The 18387-nt window shown below is 42.4% G+C and overlaps 1 long non-coding RNA gene across 2 annotated transcripts in view; it reads right to left on the bottom strand.

Moving 5' to 3' along the window:
• The window catches only part of LOC107982388 (uncharacterized), a 93112-nt gene extending 76680 nt beyond the window's left edge, over positions 1 to 16432 (bottom strand). The window contains exons 1-2 of one of the 2 annotated variants that reach the window (XR_010003282.1): positions 15079 to 16432; positions 14774 to 14848 (exon numbers count right to left, since the gene is read on the bottom strand). This is a non-coding gene — a long non-coding RNA (uncharacterized LOC107982388). Of the gene's footprint in view, positions 1 to 14773 lie in introns of both variants that reach the window. The other variant, XR_001729902.2, reaches the window with a different exon arrangement.
• Between the last annotated feature and the right edge of the window lie 1955 nt (positions 16433 to 18387).

Here is an 18387-nt window from a genome sequence, read left to right as displayed (position 1 = left end):
ACCGGGACATCCGTAGAGAGACCAAGGTGCTTGTTTATAAAGCCATTGTCCTCCCAACCCTGCTCTATGCCTGCAAAACGTGGACTGTGTACAGACGTCACACCAAACTCCTGGAGCGTTTCCATCAGCGTTGCCTCAGGAAAATCCTGCAAATCTCTTGGGAAGACAGGCGGACAAATGCCAGCATGCTTGAGGAAGCAAAGACCACCAGCATTGAAGCGATGCTCTTACGCCATCAACTCCGCTGGACTGGCCACGTTGTCCGAATGCCCGATCACCGTCTCCCAAAGCAGCTCCTCTACTCCGAACTGAAGAATGGGAAACGGAATGTTGGTGGGCAGGAAAAGAGATTTAAAGATGGGCTCAAAGCCAACCTTAAAAACTGCGGCATAGACACTGAGAACTGGGAAGCCCTGGCCCTTGAGCGCTCTAATTGGAGGTCAGCTGTGACCAGCAGTGCTGCGGAGTTCGAAGAGGCACGAATGGAGGGCTTAAGGGAGAAACATGCCAAGAGGAAGGAACGTCAAGCTAACCCCGACTGGGACCGCCTTCCACCTGGAAACCGATGTCCTCACTGCGGGAGAATATGCGGGTCAAGAATCGGTCTCTTCAGTCACCTAAGAACACATGCCCAAGATACCAAGGTTGGAAGACTATCGTCCTCGAACGACGAGGGATCGCCTAAGTAAGTAAGTAAGTAAGTAAGTAAAGTGGTGGAAGTCACAGGACTCTTTTACGGATTTAACTTTTAACAATGTTGTTACTGCATTTATGCAATTCTATCTTTATTTGTAGTTAATTTTTTTAGTAGTCAATGTTTTTGTAGTCAATGTTTTCAATACATTGCGATGTTTTGGTGCCAAATTCATAAATACAATAATTACTACATAACATTACTTTGTATTGAACTGCTTTTTCTGTTGATTTGTTGTAAAACATGATGTTTTGGTGCTTAATTTGTAAAATCATAACGTAATTTGACGTTTAACAGGTTTTTCCTTAATCCCTCCTTATTATCCAACATTTTCGCTTATCCAACATTCTGCCAGCCCATTTATGTTGGATAAGTGAGACTCTACTGTATATAGATTTGGTGAGGTTCCAGAACTCTTTGGTAGTGAAGGCTAAAGAGCTAAAACTACAAATCCCATGATACCATTGCAGTGAGACATGGCACTTAAAGCAGTATCAAGCTGAATTACTTTTACAGTGTAGTCATGGACTCTTTTCAGTCAGATGCTCCCCGCCTCTTTTTATGACAGCAGTCTTTTCAATTCACTGCTGCTGTTTTTGTGTTATGTTTCACTGCTTGTAGATTACATTTTTGTGAGTTTTGTATGATTTATTTTTAATTTTGCTCTTTGTTATTTATAGCTGTTGCTTTGTTATGGCTGATTGTAAAGTGCTATTTGAATTGTTAGTGATGCTTCTGTTTTTAACTGTGCTTAGGTGCTTGGGGACCATTTAGTTGAAAACTTATTGGTTTTATTTATTGCAAGGCTCTGGAAATATCTTTCAAGATGCACTGTATTAAAAAAAAACCTCTACCAGTTGTACTACAGAAAATTTAAGTCCTGTCATGCCAACAAACAAATGTGAAACAAGAGCATAGCAATTGAACCACATTGTTGTTATTACTGATAAGCGCTTTCAAGTGGTTTCTGACTTACAGGAACCTTAAGGTGAACCCATACAGGATTTTCTCTGCAAGGTGAAAAGCAGGATACATGAGGCCAAGCAAATCTGGGTGATTAAGAGGACAACATTTATTAATGAAGAAGAATACATAAGCCAGTAGAGGCTGCAACAGTTTGCTTTTGCCTTAGTCTACTGGGGAAACATGATTCTGCGTTTTCCTCTCCCTCCCTGACCTCAGTTAATTTTGCACTTTTTACTTTGCATGTAGGAATTTCTAGATCTTCCATTACAACCTTATGTAGAGAGATGCTCTCTAGAAATCTCTAGATCAGTGGTTCTCAACCTATGGGTCCCCAGGTGTTTTGGCCTGCAACTTCCAAAAAACCCAACCAGTTTACCAGCTGTTAGGATTTCTGGGAGTTGAAGACCAAAACATCTGGGACCCATAGGTTGAGAACCACTGTTTAGATCCTCTAGCGTGCCTTTAGGAAGTCACACTGGAGAACCTAGAGATTCTTAAGAGAACATTTTAAATCAAATCCATGAAAAGTAAAGCCACAAATGTGGAGGAAAGACTGTAATTGGAGCTGTCCTTTCCTAACTGGGACAGCTGGAGGGCATGATTGTCTCCATGTCAATGCATGTTTAAATTAGTATTCCAGCATGACCTAACACACACATACTGAGAGGGAGGGAGAGATGCGAAAACACACTAAACACTGTGCCAGGCATCCAGTGCGGTGAAGAAACAATGTGGGGGCTATCTTTTGTACAATTAGCAAAGTGCTCATTAATTTCAGAGAGTGCCATCACAGGCTGAGTAACTTGCATGTGAAGAAGTGAGGAGAGGCTCTTTCCAACCTCTTTCTTTCTGCTAGTTCCCTCTTCCCAACTCATTTTTCCTCCATCTTCAACTGAGGTGTATTTGAACTAGCTGAAGCAGAACAGGATCCCATTAATGCCTCCAAACTGTCTCTGTAACAGGTCTAAGGAGCTCATCATTTCGAAGTTCTCCTCAGTTTCTACACACTTCAAAGACAGACTCTCGTGGAGCCCATCAGATGATGCAGGACTGCTTCCAGTGGTTGCTCCTAGGACTCTATCTCTGCAGCATGTAGAAATGGGAGGATTTCAAAGACGGGTAGAAATTGATTTCACTCCTTTCCTTGTGCATGAAAATGCTTAAAACTGGTATTTTCCCTTGTGATGGGAAGAGAGGATCTGTCCGATGACTTTGTGACTTTTCAGTGTGGGTGTTCATATGGGTGGCCTACAACAGAGCCGGTCCAACAATGAGGCGAATTAAGCGGTTGCTTGGGGTGCAAAACATACGGGGGCGCAGTCGAGACTGCTTTTTCTGTTGATTTGTTGTAAAACATGATGTCTTGGTGCTTAATTTGTAAAATCTTAATGGAATTTGATGTTTAATAGGCTTTTCCTTAATCCCTCCTTATTATCCAACATTTTTGCTTATCCAACGCTTTTATTTTTCAGTGATTGGTTTGGAGGGGGCGCTAAAATTCTGTTCGCCTACACTTGAACATTACCTAGGGCCGGCTCTGCCTACTAATGTTTCTTCTGTTTCCATTAGTGGTTTAAAGGTGGTGTGGGTCTCATTGAAAGAAGTGTTTTGAAAAGTGTGCCTGTCTCCTGTAACGTAGGGCCTAAGGAGAATGATCCCATGGAAAATGATGCTTCCAAAAGGAAAGAATACCTGTCTCCTTTACTGTAGGGGCTTAAGGGAAACAATCCCACGGAAAATGGTGTTTCATGAAGGATGCCTGTTTTAAAAAGTGGCCTGGTATCCTTGAAATGGTTGAGCTAGAAAGAGGAGGCAGTGCTCCTTTGTGATGAGGGTGCGCAAATTCTCAGTCTCCTTTAAAGACGGAACTCAATGAAATGCTACACAATGAAGATGATTCTACCTGATTTTCCCTCCTTGTGGGAGTAAGTCCTAAGAGATAAGAAGGGCTGGCTACAGTTCTTTTCTCCACCATCTTAACTCAGGAAAGGACTGGGTTATTTTGTACTACACTTCCCATAATCCCCTAGCATGACGATTCTGAAAGTTGAAGTTCTACTCAAACTTCACAGTGTGGGTCAAGTAGGGATGTTGAATGAGAAGGAGGAGGAAACACCTATTCACTATTAATGGTACCATTCTACAGCCCTCTACCCAAACATCTCTCCCTGCATACTCTTGTGTATCTATCCATGTGTGTGAGTGTCCTGTGGTAACACTATTGCATACAGAATATTGGAATGAAGAATGAAGATTTCTTCATCTTAAAGTATGGCTGGGAAGCTGCAGCCCTCCAAATGTTAGTGGACTTCAATTCCACTGTCAATCTGGCTACAGATCAGGCATGGTTGGAATTATAGGACATTAACTTGGGGGAGGGTGGCTGGAGGAAGGCAACTTCTTGCTTTCTTCAGCTGTTTGCCTGATCACTGAATGTATGGTATTTGGATGAAAAAGTGATGTTTGCATTTTGTAGACTCCTTCTAAGGTCAAAATGGGAACAAGGAAAATAAGCCTTCTTTTGCACTATTATGTGCTATTCTCAGAACCAGACATCTCTGCTTCTCCAGTCTATGGTTTATCTGTTTTTGGCTAATTCAAACAATATTTATTTATCATATCAGAAGCGAAACCAAGGGTACAGGTGGAATGTATTTAGAAACACAAACACAGTTAAAAACTTGGCATTATACTAAATGTCCTTTGACCAGAATCTGGCCACTTGGAGTGCCTCTGGTGTCACTGCGAGAAGGTCCTCCATTGTACATGTGAACAGGTTCAGACCACATTGAAGTAAGTGATCTGTGGTTTGCTCTTATTTATTTATTTATTTATTTACAGTATTTATATTCCGCCCTTCTCACCCCGAAGGGGACTCAGGGCGGATTACAATGAACACATATATGGCAAACATTCAATACCAACAGACAAACAACATTCAGTTTTAGACAGACACAGAGGCATTTTTAACATCTTTCCAGCTTCACGATTCCGGCCACAGGGGGAGCTGTTGCTTCACCGTCCATTGGTGGCTGTTCTTCCTCTTCTTTTCCTCGTGAGCAGTTTTATGGTGTTGTAGATTAGTTAAATTAGCCTCCCGCATAAAGCGTACCTAAATTTTCCCTACTTGACAGACGCAACTGTCTTTCGGGGCTGCTAGGTCAACAGCAAGCCGGGGCTATTTTTCTTTTTTTTATGGTTGGAGGCTTAACCCGACCCGGGCTTCGAACTCATGACCTCTTCCCCACACTTGCATGCTGCAGACTCTACTTTGTAGTCCCATTTCTCAAGATTGGCTCTGCAGCTCAGTGCCTTCCATGTCACCCAGTCTTCTGTGTGGCCAGGAGGGAGTCTCTCATCTGGTATCAGCCATGGGTTGAGGTTCTGGGTATAAGCCTGCCACTTTTGGACTCTCGCTTGCTGAGGTGTTCCTGTGAGTATCTCTGTAGATCTTAGAAAGCTATTTCTTGAATGTAGGTGTTGACGTGCTGGCTGATATCCAAACAGGAGATGGGCCGGAGATGTCACTGCCTTGGTCCTTCAATCATTGGCTGGTACTTCCCGGCAGAGGTGGTGGAATACCGGCTAAACAGCATAATTTCTCCAGTGGTGTAGGGCTTAGATATCCTGTGATAACGCAGCCTGTCTCATTAAGAGCCACATCCACTGTTTTAATGTGGTGAGATGTGTTCCACACTGGGCATGCATACTCAGAAGCAGAGTAGCAAAGCACAAGGGCAGATGTCTTCACTGTATCTGGTTGTGATCCTCAGGTTGTGCCAGTCAGCTTTTGTATGATATTGTTTCTAGAACCCACTTTTTGCTTGATATTCAAGCAGTGCTTCTTGTAGATCAGAGCATGGTCCAGGATAACTCCCAGATATTTTGATGTGTTGCAATGCTCCAGGTAATCCTCAGAGCTCAAGATGCTTATGTTCTTAAGGTGAAAAGCATATGTCTGCATTTTAGATGGATTAGAGATCAGCTGGTTTCCCCTGTAATAGGCAGTAAAAGCACCTAAAGCTTCAGAGAGCTTCTGTTCAACCATTTCAAAGCTCCCTGCTTGCGCAGTGATGGCATGATTGTCAGCATAAATGAAACTCTTTGTCCCTTCTGTAGTGTCTGATCATTTGTGTAAATGTTAAACATTGATGGAGCAAGCACACTCCCCTGAGGGTGGCCATTCTTCTGTTTTTGCCATCTGCTATTTTCACTTTGCTCCTCTTACCACAAAAGGAACAGATCATGAGAGCCAGAAATTTAAAGAAATGGCTCAAAACCATTCTCTAGCCACCAAAGGGTCTCTCTGCCTACTTGCTTTCTTTTTCTCCCTTCAGTCTTGCTGGGAGAAAGGCAAATCCATAATCATCCAAGAAGGGATGTTGTGCCCTCTAATCGGTGTATGATGAAGCCTCTCAGATCGAGTGACTGAGAGGTTTGTGGCAGGTGATAAAATCTAGCTGGAGGAGGTGAGATGGATGGATGGGTGGATAGAAAGATAGATAGATATGAGAGAAGAAGGAGAGGGAGCTAGTAGGGAGGCTGGAATAAAAAGCAGGATAAGCACATGGCAGACTGCATTCATGAATCCATTAATTGCACCTTTTTCCTCCACCGTGTTTTTACAAAAGAAGACACATGTTAAAATTAATAATCACAGGAATAAATAATCACATGAATACTGAAGTGGCATTTCATTCTCTGCCTCCTCTTCTCATGCACACTCATGCAACCATTATTTTAATAACCTCCAGAAGTGGGTGATTTATTTTGAATATGATAAATATCTGTATTAAATCCACTGTTTCAAATCCATTGTCTGAATTTCCGGATAATAATGGTTTTGTTCTTAACCCTGTTCTTGTTTTGGTTCAAAGGCAGACCAGGCAACGAACTGGACTTGACTAGTTGTTCAACCCTCCTTTACCTGAGGAAGCAGGTAAATGTGGTGAATGCAAGAAGAGTGTACAGCAAGCTTTTCATATTCATGGATGTGGTATCCATGGATTCAACCATCCATTGTTTAAAAATATTCCAAAAAAATAAAATTCCCAAAAGCACACTTTTGCCATTTTATATAAGGGGACACAATTTTACTACGCCACTATATATGGATAATAAGATAATATGGATAATATCTTGTGGATAATAAGAGCCCACTGTATGTGCCTAACATTATTGCAGGATTATGGACATAACAGCATCTTCAAATTTCAAGCATAAACTGTCTCAGTGCAGCACTGATCAGCTAGTACTTGTACCATCAGCAATACAAATCTTTACCATAGCAATTCTGCACTCTTTCTCTCTCTTTTTCCATTCATAATTGTGAATATGACAAACAAATGGCTAAATATACTTGGCAACAACAATAGAACAGTTTTAACTGACATCAGGGACAACCATCACTTTACTGGGATTGGAGGTCATCTACCTTTTCTCCCTGAGGGTGAGAGCAGAGAGCTTCTCTCGCTCCTGCCCCTGTCTCAGGTGCAGCTGGCGGGGATGAGGGAGATAGCCTTCTCGGTGGTGGCCCCCCGGCTTTGGAACTCTCTCCCCAGGCAGATCAGGTTAGCTCCGTCATTGCCCATCTTTCGCCATCAACTGAAGACATTGATATTCCAGAGCACGTTTGAATAAATAGCCCATTTGACTTGGTATCTACTCTATGTTTACAACCTTAATGGCACTTTATCTTGCTCCTCACTCTACATGCTATAGCACAGTGATTCCCAAAGTGGGCGCTACCACCCCCTGGTGGGCGCTGGAGCGATCGAGGAGGGTGGTAATGGCACCTATTAGGACCTGGGGGTGGTGCCAGATGGGTGGGGCCTCTTCCCAAGTGCCGGAGACAGGGCTGAGCACTTGAGACACCTGTTAGGACACACGGGGGCGGAACTAGAGGAGTTGGGAATGGCTTCTTCCCAAGAGCCCAAGACAGGGCTGAGAATCTATACCTCTCCTGAGGCGCTTGTTGAGACACAGAGGGCGGAGCTAGGGAAGGGGGCGGGACCTCCTTCCAAGAGCCCGAGACAAGGCTGAGCCTCTGTACCTCTCCTGTGAGGCCTTTTAGGACTAAAGGGCAGGGCTAGGGGTGGGGGCGGGGCCTCTTCCCAAGAGCCTCTGTATATCTCTCCTGAGGCGCTTGTTAGAACACGGGGGTGGGGTATAGTGGTCCAGCCCCGTCAGGCACTTGGGAAGAGACCCCACCCCTCCTCTAGCCCCACCCCCTGTGTCCTGGCAGGCGCCGCATGACAGGGATAGAAGCTCAGCCCTGCCTCAGAGCTTGTAACTCCGCCCATCCCAGTCCTGGCCTCCCATTTGTGGCCCCGCCCACCTCCCCCTCCCTGCCCTGTTTCTTGGACTCTTGAGCAGGAACCATGCCGACCTCTCTAAGCCACGCCCCCCTTTCCAGGGGGCGCTGAGTAATATTCTTTCTGGAAAGGGGGCGGTAGGCCAAATAAGTTTGGGAACCATTGCTATAGGACTTTAATTGGCATTGTTCCCTTGTTCCTTCTTTACTCATTTTGATTCTATTCTTGGACCTGGTGGAATGATGTATTAGTCATTAGTGCTGTGCAGAACAATTTGATGTTCCGGTTTTTAAATTAACTATTATGTTGTTTTTATCTTGTATTGCATTGTTTTTAAATCTCATTGTTTTAGTGGATCATGTGTATTGTATGCTGTATTGTTGTCATATTCTCGTTATAAGCCGCCCTGAGTTCCCGCGGGGAGATGGTGGCAGAGTATAAATAAAGTTATTATTATTATTAGGGTACCCACTATAAGCCATGTTTTTCTATTGTGTCTTTTTTCAACTAAAATGAGATTAGACACTTAGTAAACTTTCTCCTGATTCTGTCAGCAGGACCAGCCTAAGTCATTTTGGCTGGCTGAAGTAAAGCACAACACACATGCATACACAACATGCTACACACTGAAAGGAACTGGACTGGCTGCAGAGCAGCAGAGAGACTTTGCAAAGACACATGCTCCACTGCTAGGATTCACTGTAACAGAAGCCTTGTCTTCTCACACATTTACTGATTTCTATTAGATTGAATCCATCCAATCTATTGTCTGGTGAGCCAATAACGCAAATCCTTACCACGAGTCTTAGGATTGCCATAAATTGGAAACAATTTGAAGGCACACAACAATAATTATGCAGGACCAGCAACAGTATTTAGGCCAATAAACTCAATCATCCATATTCACATGGTTTAGGGGCCCAGGATTCCCTTCCCAGTCTGATTAAGAAAAAAAAATCGGGATATACAAATGAAACAGGGTCTCTTCAAACTCTATGATTCTATTATTCTAATCTTCATAAGCCACTCAGGGAGTTATTTCCAACCAAGAAAAAAACACTTTTAATAATTTCCCCCTTAAATGGACTCACAGGGAAATTTTCAACTATCCAAGTAAGTAAAATAAAATATGCAATGCCAGGCCTATGAGCAACAATACTACACCATTTCCATATATCACCTTTTTCTTTCTTCTTTCATCCCCAAACTAGTCATGAAACAGTTATACTTAGATTTTGCTTCTTTCCATTTCCCTTTTAACCCTTTCAGCCTTGCTTTTGATCTCTGTTCTATCAATCTTCAGAGATCAACAGCAACACTGGATGTAAATCGACCAATTTCTTCTTTCCTTGTTTTTTTTTCTTCTTCTTCATTTGGGATTTTTGTCCTGCCTTGGTTTAATTTCTCAGTTGCTAATTATGCACTGAAAGGTTGAAACAGCAGTTCTCTTTCTCGTCTAGTTCCTCTTTACTTAGAGTTATTTAAAGACACAATTCTCACTCCGTTTTTCAGTGTCAAAATCTTCTACTTGGCAACTTTCTACTTTCATCCCGAAGCATTCCTGTTACACTGGCATTTAGTTTACTTCATTCCATCTCTCTCTGTTGTTTCTAATATTTCCATAGATCCAAAGAAGTATTTCTATACTTGGATGCTAGTTCATTATTTCAAACAATACTGCTGCTGTTGTGTGCCTTCATGTCATTTCCAGCTTATGGTGACTCTAGCTACCTCATCAGACAGCCGGTGGCAGGAGGAGGCAGCGCTCTGCACCCCAATCCTGCACCCCATGCCTCACATCGCCCAGATCCATGGGAGGGCGATCACAAGGGGAGAAGCAGGAGCACACGTGGCTTCCCCCCATAGATTTAACGGCAACATGGGAAGCATCGCGTATTGCGGCGGTGGACTGGCTCCATCCTCCTTCACCCATGAAGCTCTATGGGTGACCAGGACTAGATTGGCAAATACCCTCAATTTTAGCCCTGTGCGATGAGGTGGTAAAGCAAACCTATCACAGGGTTTCCTTGGCAAGATTTTGCAGATATTATTTCTAGGTTTACATCTTAAATAAAAATGTAGCATGTGCAGATTCCACACTGATCTAGTTGTAGCAAAGCTTAAATAGTGTTAAGATGTGATTTGCTGAAGGCCAACCTAACAGAACAGTAAAAAGATGACAGTATGAGACCCACTGCATTACATGATGGCTGTTCAGTTGCAAAGAGCTTCAATAGGCCCATATTTGTCCAAAAAATAGCCTATGAAGCATTGAATTTTTACCATACTTTGCTTGCCCTTTTAAAAAACTTTTATCCGGGGATCAATAGCCTCAGTTTCATTTACCCATGTCAAAAAATAGGCCCTCTCTTGGCATTTTCTAGGACCGCCAGTGCAACTTTATAACACTATGTAACAAAATTTGGGGAAAAAATTATGTTCCTGGGTTTAAAATGTTATTATTGTTTAATTGTGTAGTACTTACTTTGAAAGTAGTTGTTATATTCCAGAAACTTTGTTTTTGTAGCTCCCATAAACTATGTTGAATTGGGTGAGATTCAGTGAGATAGTCATTGAAAAAAATAGCAGGGTGTCCCACAAAAATGAACGTTTTTGCAATTTAATAAACTTTTCACATGTTTTTATTATAGAACCTATTAGGAAATGACATTTATAACCCAGGAACAAAAATTGTGTTACTTCCTCCAGAAGTGATTTGTTCACTCTATTTTGCTATTGCGTGTAGTTTCGTGTATCCATGCAAAGTCCTCTGCCGGAGACCCCAGAAACTATGCCTATTGATAGTAAGTACTATGGGGTGGAAATCCTGAGATCCTCTTGCTGTTTTGGACTGCAACTCTAAGTGTTCCTCTCAATTGGCCATTCTGTCAGCTAGAAGCTTCAGTCCAACAATCTGTGGAAGATTTCAGGATCTCCAGCCCTGGAGCAGATGGACAAATAGTTTGAACCAATCTAAGTCAGTTTCCTGCATTCCTAAACTATGTAACATTGTTTCCCCAACCTTGCCGAGGGTATTTGATTTTCTGACAACATCACAGCAACACTGAGGTCAATAGTGAACAGCTACAAAACTGCAGTGTCCATCTCTCTCCCCTGACACATGCACACACAATGACTTTACCTGATCGCAAACCAATTATCCTGAGAAACTTGACCCTGCAAAGGATGAAATACCTTAAGCTGCATCCTGAGTTTTTCCCTTCAGCCATAAAGATGAGTTAACGGCTTTTCTTGGCCCAAAGAGCAGGTGTATAAATTACAAGCTCCGAAACCTTGGGTTAAGCAAAGACAACTTGATACGGTGCCATGGCTCCCAGCCTCCTCCCTAGAGAGGAAACTGGCCAGGCAGCTACAAGGAGAAAGGGGAGGCAGGGGTGGAAAAGTTAATGGGAAGGGTACTTCAAGAAAGAATGAATGTTTATTACAAACTGCTGTATAATGCCCATGGTGTGTTTATTCTCCCCGGTGTGCAGCATATGTGGTTAAGGGAGAATTTATTGCTTGTCCGTGTATCTGACCTTAACTTTGGGGGGGGGGGTGTTCTTAGATGGATTCTGATTATGAGCATCAAGGAGGTGCCAGGGGATTTCTTTAGATAGGAATAAAAGCCAAATCTTTGTCTGCCCAAGGAGATCTGAGTTTCAAGTTCACCCGGCATGACAGATTTGTGTGTCATTTTGAGTCTTCCTTGGTTTTCCAGTTTGTTGAACCTTCCCTTTCACTTCTCTCCACCACCAAGATTGTGGAAAGGGCAAGTTCAAGAAATATGTTAAAGCTCTCCATACTGTGCTATCTAAGGCCCCGTCTACACTGCCCTATATCCAGAGCCAGCCCTAGGTATTTTTCAAGTGTAGGCGAACAGAATTTTGCCTCATTGTTGGACCGCCTCTGCCTATATCTCAGGATCTGATCCCAGATTATCTGTTTACAGTATGCTAGATTATATGGCAGTGGAGACTCATATAATCCAGTTCAATGCAGATAACCTAGGATCAGATCCTGGGATATAAGGACAGTGTAGAAGGGGCCTAAGTGTGAAAGCAAGCCTCTGTCTTCTAAGTATGTTCACATTGACATTAAATCCCATGGACTCCGATGTGACTCCCTAGGAGATGTGTAAAGATTGCAGCCTATTCCTATCTTTGGAACTATGTCAATAAAACGTTCTTCTCTCCACAAATATTTTGCCCATTCTGCTTGGTGCTTAGTGCTTGGATGGGAGATGACCAACAAATACTATATAGGATGTCTACACACATGTGTGTGTAGTGGAGCAATGATGATGATTTGAAGGCTAGGGAAATGCACTTATTTTGAAGAATAAATCTTATGATAATGTTTAAATCAGACTTACAAATTCCTTCTTAAATTACATACAATTTTGAGTAAGCTGTTCAAATGGTTCTCCCTGCTTGTGGCAAATTTCATCAGAGGCAAATTTCAGGCAAAAATGGGCATGATCAAAAACAAATATGGCAGGGACCTAACAAAAGCTGAAGAGATCAAGGTGTTGAGAATATACAGAAGATCTGAACAGGAAGGATAATAATATCGAGGCTAGCTTTGATGGTGTAGTGAGTGGATTAGAACCAGACATCCTGAGGAGTGAGGTTGAATGGGCCTTAAGAAGCATTGCCAATAACAAGGCAGCAGGAGACGATGAGATCCCAGCTGAGTTGTTTAAAATCTTGGAATGTGATGCTGTCAAGGTGATGCATGCCATATGCCAGCAAATATGGAAAACAAAAGATTGGCCATCAGATTGGAAAAAAAATCAATTTATATCCCCATACCCAAAAAGGAAAACGCTAAAGAATGCTCAAACTTCTGTACAGTGGCACTTATTTCCCATGCCAGTAAGGTAATGCTCAAGATCCTGCAAGGCAGACTCCAGCAATACATGGAGCGAGAGTTGCCAGATGTCCAAGCTGGGTTTAGAAAAGGCAGAGGAACGAGAGACCAAATTGCCAACATCCACTGGATAATGGAGGAAGGCAGGGAGTTTCAGAAAAACATCTGCTTTATTGACTATTCTAAAGCCTATGACTGTGTGGATCATAATAAACTGTGGCATGTTCTTGGTGGTATGGGGATTCCAAGTCACCTTGTCTGTCTCCTGAGAAATCTGTATAAAGACCAAGTAGCCACAGTAAGAACAGATCATGGAACAACAACCTGGTTCAAGATTGGGAAAGGAGTGTGGCAGGGCTGTATACTTTCACCCTCCCTATTCAACTTGTACGCAGAACACATCATGTGACGTGTGGGGCTTGATGATTCCAAGGCCGGAGTTAAAATTGCTGGAAAAAATATTAACATCCTTAGGTATGCAGATTATACCACTCTGATGGCCGAAAGTGAGGAAGAGCTGAGAAGCCTTATCACCAAGGTGAAAGAAGAAAGTGCAAAAGCTGGGTTGCAGTTAAACGTCAAGAAAACCAAGATAATGGCAACTACACCTATTGATAACTGGCAAATAGAGGGAGAAAACGTGGAGGCAGTGACAGAATTTATATTTTTAGGTGTAAAGATCACTGCAGATGCAAACAGTAGCCAGGAAATCAGAAGACTTTTACTTCTTGGGAGGAGAGCAATGGCCAACCTTGATAAAATAGTGAAGAGCAGAGACATCACACTGGCAATGAAGGTCCACATAGTCAAAGCAATGGTATTCCCCATAGTAACCTATGGATGCGAGAGCTGGACCATAAGGAAGGCTGAGCGAAGGAAGATAGATGCTTTTGAACTTTGGTGCTGGAGGAAAATCCTGAGAGTGCCTTGGACCGCAAGAAGATCCAACCAGTCCATCCTCCAGGAAATAATGCCCAGTTGCTCACTGGAGGGAAGGATACTAGAGGCAAAGATGAAGTATTTTGGCCACATCATGAGAAGACAGGAAAGCTTGGAAAAGATCATGATGCTGGGGAATGTGGAAGGAAAAAGGAAGAGAGGCCGACCAAGAGCAAGGTGGAGGGATGGTATCCTTGAAGTAACTGGCATGAACTTGAAGGAACTGGGGGTGGCGGCGGCCGACAGGGAGCTCTGACATGGACTGGTCCATGAGGTCACAAATAGTCGGAATCAACTGGGCGACTGAGCAGCAGCAGCTTGTGGCAAACTTCTTCTACAGTCATTCATTTTGCAAGCCTTCTCAAGTATTGGGCTCTTTCATCTTGTTAAGGGTGTACAGTATACATTTCTGATGCAAAATTATTTTTTGAGAATTATAAACTATTCAGGATGTACTTATTTTCTGGGGACACCTTATACATGTACAATCTCCAAGAAGCTGCTTTTATAACCAGGTTGTCATTCAAATGAGCATCCGGGGTGGGGACAGTGTTAAACCTCCTTCCATCCCTGCATATGATAGCCATAACCCACCTTCTCTGTTGTCATAGTATGGGCCTCTAAGTGACAAAAAGGAGGGAAAAGAAAGAAACAGAGTTCTGTGAGCAACACTTTACTTCTTTATATTCTAGACCTTCCCAGATTAAGACCTGTAGGGGCCCTAAATGCAGATTTTGGTGTTTCCATGTACGATTGTATATCCAATTCAAAAAACAAGCAATAATAACCCATAAAATAATATTTTATTTTTAGAAATGAAATGAAACTTACATGGCGATGAAAATGAATGTCTATTTTTATACTTCCATTGTTTAGATTTGAAAAGATTTTTCCCCTTCTTTTTCTAATTGCAAAGTTTTTTCTTGTGGGAGCCCCTTTTTGTGGAACATGTTTCAGCTGCACGATGTGTATGTACCTTGGTACTTACATGACTTCATCCCACACAGTCTTCTCTCCTTCTTTCCGTTTCTCTGTGCTGCCAAGACATGGGATGGCTGCCATCCTTGAAGACAGAAAGGCAAGGGATTTCAGTGGTAGGGAACAAAAAAAGATAGTTCCCTCCTGACGAGGTCCATAGCCCAGGGTAGATCCAGCAATGGAATATTTCCATAGCGTCCTCTTCTCTTGATGCTCTAAATGTTGGGAATTGATGAGCCGTCAAGCTCAAATCACCCCCTTTATGAGGTAAATTCTCATTAAAATAGCAGAGTAAAATGCAGCAGTGAGACTTACGCGGTGTGAGTCTTGAAAGCCTTTGTGTATTCAGAATGGCAAAGGACCGCAAAGTTAGCTTCAAAGTTTAAAAGCATTTATTGAGGTAAAACGAAATCCATTGATGGATAGAAAGGTTTGGAGATAACTAACTAATCTATCCTGTTCTAATACACATAGACGGATTAAAATAACAAAGGTCTAGATAGCTACATCTTGACTTGAAGAGGGGACAAAATGTGTCCTCTTTGGAACAAAGCAGGAAGATGGAAGGAATGGCGACCAACCTCGTGGGTCACTTCTTCTCTAGGGCCATAAACATTTCAAAGGCCCAATTGGGGAAGTTACGTCAACCTTAGGAGAGATCACATTTCTAAAGCATCAAAAGGGTGTGGTTGACCTAAACAGGACAGGAAGAAGGAAACAGTAGTAAAGCCTATCTAGGCATGCTTTGGAAACGGGGAAAAGATTCCCTCAATCTAACTCTATCATCTGTCTGACTACATTTAGACTTGAATAGTCCAGGGTGATTCCCAACACTAAACAGGTGTCTATTTTTCATAATGGTTTATCCACCCTTGATCCTAGAGCCACAGACACTTTCTTTCTATGCCTGATAGAGCTGTGCAAATTTTCATTTTTAAATTGTAAGTTATATCTAATTCGTAAGTTTTCTATATATGAACAGATACTAAGAAACGGGTGGGGGGTACTTTTTCATTTGAATTCTGTAATTGTTGCACTCTAGCACTGAAACGCCTTTTCACCCAGCACCGGAGTCCAATAGTTTTATCTAAAAATGTTTATTAAAGAAAGCAGGTAAAAAGGGGGAAGGCAAATCCATAAACAAGAAAACAGGAACCTTTCCAAGATAAACCCTTCAAGAAACAAAGGTATGAACTAGAACAGGAAACTTGAGAATATTTGAATTATGAACTTGAGAGCAGAGACAGGAGAGCCATCCCATATGGCAAGGTTGTCTCCTTGGAGAGGCGTGAAGCCAACACCACTTAATTTAAGCCCATCCAAGTAGCCATGAGATCATGCCAAATGCACCTGGACTTCAAGGTCTTATTACAGATTCTCTGAGAATGTCTAATTTGTCTATTTCTCAGGCCTAATCTGGCTTCTCAGGAAAACTCCCCATTAGCCAAAGGCTGTTTCTCAAGAGAACTGGAACTTTCACTTTCTGCAGTTGCCTGGGAACGAGCACAGGAATCCAAAAGCCTACAATTCTCACATAACACTGGCAGACTCTTCACTTTGAAACCCATCAAACCCCTCATCCTCTGAAATGTCAGATAAATCCTCTGCCGCTTACTGAGCTACAATAGTAATGCTTGGAAGTCAATTTCATTCTCAGTGAAGCGAGGTGAAGCCAAAAAGGCTGCCATTCCTCTTTAAGTTAAGAAGAGATAAGCTGCGTCTTACCATAAGGACAGGAAAGCAGAAGGGCGGGACAAGCTGAGTGAGCTGGGAAAGAGACAAAGAAAGAACAGAATTCTGGGAAATGTAGTTTGGGAAGGCAGAGCCCCATGGCAGAGCATTAAAAAAGCCCTGCCATAAACTACATTTCTCAGAATTCTGCTCACACCAGAAGTCACTGCTATTGCCAGGAATAATTTTTGCTCCCACTGATGCATTCCAGGGGCCCTTCCACACAGCCATATAACCCAGAATATCAAGGCAGAAAAACCCCACAATATCTGCTATGAACTGGGTTATCTGAGTCGACACTGTCATATATTACAGTTCAAAGCAGATAATGTGGGATTTTATTTAGCTGTGTGGAAGGGGCCTAATTTTCAGTTGCTAAATGTATTGCTATCACCCATCAACACTAACTGACCACTGAAAAGATCTGAAAATTTCTACCACTCCGCCCAGCCCTTTGGAAATTTGGGGCAAGGGACCCCATTTGTGTATTATTCTTGTATTTTATTATAGTCTACTAGCTGTGCCCGGCCACGCGTTGCTGTGGCGAAGTATAGTGGTATGGGAAATAAAGTATTGAGGAATTGGTGGTAGTTAAGGTCAAGGGTAAAGGTGCCGGCCTGTTTATGTCGGATAAATGAGACTCTACTGTATATTTATAATCTTATATTATCTGCTTAGAACTGGATTATATGAGGCCCCTTCTTCACAGCTGGATAAAATGCACACTGAAGTGGATTATATGGCAGTGTGGAGTCAAGATAATCCAGTTCAAAGCAGATAATATAAGATTCTAAATGGGTTATATAGCTGAGTCTACATTGCCGTATAATCCAGTGCAAATTAGATAATCTGTGGAAGAGGCCTAAGTGAAGCCTAACTCTGCCTGTCCCCTGGGCTAGGTCAATTGCTAGGAGACCAAGTGGGTGGAGCTTAGCCTTCTAACTGGCAGCAACTGGATAAAAACAATTATTCCCCTCCCTCTAATTAGGACTTTTTCTTTTCTTTTTGTTGTATCAACCTAGAGCCGTGGATGATGGGTTGTGATGTCAAATTTTGAGGTTGGGGGGCCTGTAGTTTTGTTGTTTTGTCCGCTGCCCTGATGCTATCACTCTTTTATATATATAGATTGTATACGCTTTATAACTCAGAGTGCCTTTGGTTTGATATCCACTGAAGCCTGTGCTAATAGAAAGGGTTCCTCTATAGAGTCAATCCTGTTCAATGTGTTTACTGGGAAGCCAATTTCTATGTAAATCTATAAAAGAACGGCAACGAATTTCTTTCCTGCTAGACAATAACTTAATGCATTGTGTTGTCAAAGGCTTTCATGGCCGGAATCACTGGGGTAATCACAAGTTTTCCAGGTTGCATGGCCATATTCCAGAAGCATTTTCTCCTGACGTTTCACCTGCATTTATGGCAGGAATCCTCAGAGGTGGTGAGGTCTGTTGGAAACTAGGCAGTTGGGGTTTATATATCCGTGGAATATCCATGGTGGGAGAAAGAACTCTTGTCTGTTGGAGGTAGGTGTGAATGTTTCAATTGGCCACCTTAATTAGCATTGGATAGTCTTTAATTTCAAGGTCTAGCTGCTTAGTGCCTGGGGGAATCCTTTGTTGGGAAGTGTTAGCAGGCCCTGATTGATTCATGTCTGGAATTCTGGGTTTTTTTTAGTGGTATCTTTATTTACTATCCTGTTTTCAGAGGGTTTTTTTTAATAGCAGTAGCCAGATTTTGTTCATTTTCATGGTTTTCCTTCTTTCTGTTGAAATTGTCCACATGCTTGACCTTGAAGCTGCAAGGCTATTCAATGCTAATCAAGGTGGCCAATTGCAACATTCACTCTTGCCTCCAAAAGACAAAGAATTCTTTCTTTCATCCTGGACCTTCCAC

Source organism: Anolis carolinensis, chromosome 2 (genome assembly GCF_035594765.1).
Source record: "Anolis carolinensis isolate JA03-04 chromosome 2, rAnoCar3.1.pri, whole genome shotgun sequence".
Lineage (NCBI taxonomy): Eukaryota > Metazoa > Chordata > Lepidosauria > Squamata > Dactyloidae > Anolis > Anolis carolinensis.
This window is presented reverse-complemented; position numbering and strand designations above follow the sequence as displayed.